This window comes from Heterocephalus glaber, unplaced genomic scaffold (genome assembly GCF_053883595.1).
Source record: "Heterocephalus glaber isolate CG9 unplaced genomic scaffold, H.glaber_assembly_v1.0 deba00000281, whole genome shotgun sequence".
In the NCBI taxonomy this organism is placed as follows: Eukaryota; Metazoa; Chordata; class Mammalia; order Rodentia; family Bathyergidae; genus Heterocephalus; species Heterocephalus glaber.
Window position 1 is genome coordinate 6,544,646 of NW_028258139.1, and position 5,159 is coordinate 6,549,804.

Sequence of the window (5,159 nt, forward strand, 5' to 3'; positions counted from 1 at the left end):
CAAAGAAGGGTGGGGGGAAACTTGTTTTCCCTATTGGGCTACTTGCTACAATATTTTGCTTATATAGATATGTAGTAGTCAGGACATGTGATTTGTGACATACAGCCCCCAAGCTCCAATGCTGTAATGTGTCAAAGATATATTTCTTACTCTTTCAGTGTCTGCTGAGGATCCTCTGGCCTGGAAAACTCTAGCCACCCTCTAAGGATGAACAACAAGAGCCTAGGCCCTTAACATCATGTCCCCCACTGATTAGCATCCTTTGTTTCCTTATCTTCTAGCTGCACAGAGAGGGAAACCAAGCAGAAGATCAAGAGATACTGTGCAGCCAGGTCTGCATATGGCCTGCCTCACACTGGCTAACATCGCATTGGCCAGAACTCAGTTGTACTGCCCCATCTTGGGAGCTTCTAAACAGAGATGTCAATAATATTTGAGCAGATAGAAATGCTAATTATCCTAATTTGATAATTAAATATTGTATATATGTGTCAAATTATATGACTGTACTCCCTAAATAAATACAAATGATATACATCAACTAAAAATATAAAATTAAAAATAAAAGAACAGATATACCAGATAAGTAATATCCTAAGGTAAAGGGAAATAGCAAATACAATTTTACTGAAAAATTGTGAGATTTCAGCCAGAATGAAAACAAAAGCAATCCCCAGGTAAGGCTATAGAGATAGGACCACACACAAAATGAATCTATTGCATAATTTTTAGGCAAAGTACTTAAGCAAGGAAACTAAATTAAAGGAAACAAGTAAGTGATATGGTCAGTACTACAAAAGCAAGGGCTGTAAAATCTTGATAACACTTCATCATGAGACAGAGAGTGATTGTGTATCTTTCTATGCCGCACTGTTTCTTGATCACAGCATAGCAGCAAACCAAAAAAAAAAAAAAAAAAAAAAACTGTCACCTTTAAGCTGAAGTTGTGTATCTCTTCTTTTCCTAAAAGCCAAGCAGTCCAGATTCACTAATGTTTTCGCGATAGATAGCTATCACCTAGTCCATATTTGCGTAGCTTTCAGTAATGATGGAGGAACAATAAGAAACAGTCAACACCCATTGTTGATAAAAATTCTCTGGAAACTTGGAATAGAAGACAAATTCCTCAATCTGGCATAAGACATCTATAAAAAACTTACTGCTAACATCATATTTAATGTTGAAGTATTAGACACATTCCCTCCAACAGTGAACAAAGCACAGAGTTCTATGTTCACTACTTCTCTTCAGCAATTCACCCGCTGTCTTAATTAGTTTAATGAGACCAGAAAGAAGGAGGTGTTAAAAGGATTGAGTTTGGAAAAGAAGTGAAATTGTCACCATTCAGGAGTAACATGATCATTTCCCTAAAAATCCTAAGAAATGTACAAAATGGCTATTAGAACTAATAAGTGAAGGATATTAACAAGTCCACAAAATAAAAGAAGAATATGTGAAAATTGATTTTATTTCTATATACTAACAACAAGCCATTTATTTTAACCAAAATACTTAAGAATAAGTTTTTTTAAAACTACAAAACATTGCTGAGACAATTAAACAAGGCTAAAGTAGAAGAAATATCACATGCACATGCACTGGAAAATTCAGTTTTTATGGTCTTGGTTCTCTCAAAATTAATCAATACATTTGATGCTATTCAAATTATACTGCTAGTAAGATTTTTATATAATTTTTATACAAATTTGCAAGTTGATCCCTAAATTGATGTTCAAATAATAACCATATTTAATAGTATTGCTTTACTATGTAACAATTCTTAGTGAAACCAAAAACCAAAATAACATCTTTAAATTTGTTTCTGTGTTTTTATATTTCTATACATATGTTTTGTAGTATGCAAACATATTAGTGTAAAATGAAGGTGTATGAATGCACATAATCTGTAAGTATCTAAACATTTGGAAGTATATGCACATAAAAGAATATTAGGAAACCGTGTATGTGTAGATATCCAGAAAAGTTTTACATGCTGAAAAGTGTATCAAGGCATCTTTTCATGGAGATATCATAAATTAAAGAATTATTGTTATTCCATTATAAGTTTCAAAAACTTCATGCTTTTACCACTTAACACAATTTTCCTTTTGAAATGATAGCATGGCACTTTCACTTCTGTTCCCAGAGGAATAGGGATTAAATTTACCCCCATTGACTTAAAACAACCAGGAAAGCAGGCAAAATACATTAAAAAGTGTTTTGACTTTGGACAGGAGGCAGCAAAAGATCATGATCCCTAGGAGAAAAGAACCAAAGTGCTGAGTCCTACAGTGATCACAGGTTGCTTCTCTCAGAGGCATTGTCAAGACCAGAGTATAGGGTCAGGCTCAAGAACCTCTCATGGAGCTGAGACACAGAGGAGAGCTCTTGGAGACAGAGATGGCTACAAGTTGGGAAAAGCATTGCAACAGATAGATAATACTGAAAATTGGTAAAAGAGCCTGGCCTTTACTGTCCAACTTCTTATCAGCATTCTGGTCTTCTGAGCTCTGACCAGAATCACCCATCAGGCTCTGCTTATATCATTCTAGGACTTTTCTAGCCCACATCTCCAAACTTTTCCAAACTCCTCATACAAACCATTTCTAAAGGCTTCTAAACCACATGAACAAATATAGTCACAAAAAGGAACCCATTTCTCTTTTACCAATTTTCAGTATTAGCTACTTTCAAATCCCTGAGACACATCAAGACTCACAACTAAAAGGAGGAGAGGTTTAATTTGCTCATGGTTTCAGTTCATGATCCTTTGGCTCCAAGGCAAAGACAACATGGGGAAAAGGCATGGTGGACTACAGGCAGTCAGGAAGAAGAGCTAGGGCGAAGTGCCAGAATAGATGAGTTAAAGGGCCAAATATAGTCTCCAAGGCTGTACCTCCATGACCTATGTCCTTTGACCAGGCCCCAGCTTCCAACAGCACATTCATCTGTGAACTCATCAATGTACTCACAGTTTGTGGGATTAGGATATAAATCCTCTTGGGAATCACAATGTTGCCCCTAGAGACAGGGAAGCCATTTCCAAGCCTTCTTCTACCACTGATAATGATAACTAAGTAGGAGGATTGTGCTCAACCTGCCATGTACCAGATACCCACTGAATGCTTTGAAGTCTCAATGAAGCTAATCTCTCAGCCATCTCATGATGTGAGTCCTATTTCTTTGGTCATTGTCAAATGTGGAAAATGAGCATGGAAGATGTAGTAAATTGCCATAATCACTTGGGTAGTGAATGGCAAAGATGTTCAGATTCAGATCTACTTCATTGCAAAGTCATAAATTGGAAGTGATTATTTGGGTCACCATGCTATTCTTATTAGTTGACCCATAATCATATTTAATAAAAATTGATTATGGCCTCTGATAATAATTTGCACAGCTTGTCATTATGTATTTTTTCAAATGTCTGTCTTTTCACCCTCCAACAATGCCCTGAAGAGGACTTCCTCTCCCTTCTTAGTATTGTACCTTCATATCCCAGCAGATGCTTAGCTCATGGCTGGGCCCCAGTACCATGGAGAATACAGTCCTCTCTATTGTCATCTTCAGAGTCTGACCATTACCCTTGTCTTCAAGATGATAAATGAGAACAATGAAGGAACAATGCAGGGTGAAGATACCCACGATGGGTCCCAGGTATGCTCCCCATTGGATTAATTTTGACATTCTATCAGAGCATCTCCTGGTAAGAGTTGCTAGGACCTGACACCCCTCAGTTTACCTTCTTCCTTTTATAATAATGAACCATCACATCCTATTTCATCATTACATTTGAATGAGTGAACATATTGAGTCTTCTCACACTCTAGAATTTTAGGAAACATTGCCTGGACCGGTGTGTGGATTAGTGAACACACACCAGTGATGTGGGCCCAGAGTGAGCAGAGAATGATCATTCCAGACTCACACACATACCATATGACCATCTGCTCACACAGAGGATCAGCAGCCAGCAGGCAAGGACCAAGCATAACTCATTGGTACCTAGCAGCATGATACACCTGGCTAAGAGTGGACACCTAGCACTACTGTTTAAATGGCTGAATGAATGAATGCAGCAAGTGCAACACTTGGAATGTGATCTTGGGACTGCATCATAAAAAACTCCCCTAAAACAGATTGAGGGCATATCTATAAATATAAAGATAACTGTATTGGCCAAATCCTTTCTACAATTCTGAATGTAAAATTGCCTTCCTTAATTTGCCAGTGTTTCTGGGTAGTACTAGAAAGAAAATGTCCCTTTGAATGCCCTGAAGTGTGACTTCCTATTGCAGATAAAATCCAAACAAGAAGAAGGGTTTTTTTTAACACACAGTTGCATTTCTCTAGTGCTAGACAAGGTGCAGTCTACATAGCTTGGTTGGCAGTACCAATTTTAATTAAAAGCAAATATATAAATATATATAATCAAGGCTTTTGTGTTAACCACTCCCACCCAGAGCAATGGCAACTAGGTCAGAAGTGATGAGAACAGAGCAATGCCATTTGGTATTCCCCACCAACAAAGGCAACTAGATGAAAGAAAAACATTCCACATTCCTTCCTATAGCACACCATAAATCTAGAATGGGAATTATGGGGAATTTGAGTGATTAAAGGATAATGTAACCAATTTAAATTTGCAGATAAAATTTTGACTTTGCTTAGCGTGAATTATCAGACAAATATGAAAAGAGAAAACCATGTATTTTGTTGATATGAAATTGTCATTTCTTTGTAGGTCAGTCGTGAACTGTTGATATTTTCATAAAGTCCAATTCTGTGAAGGAACAGTGAGACTATAGGATATCAACTTTAGTTTTGTTTTCAAGAATCACCAAGTAGGAAGGATGGATAAAGAAAAGGAAGTGCAACTTTTTCATTTTAAAGCTTCTGCCTATAGAATTAAATGTGAATGAAAGTATGTGAAAGTATGCAAAAATATTGGTGGGATAAATGAGACAAAAAGTAATTTCACTTTTCTATCAAGGAGTGCCTGCAGTGTGAGAGTCATGGCCCCTTATGGTTTACAAATTTTTCTGACTGGTTCTAAGTCCCCAGTGAACCTCATGGTCTAAGATGGGTGCTTGAGCTCTAACTTTTAGGTACATGGGAACTGGTCAGAGAAGTTGTTTCCCATCCTGGCAGAGGCCAGA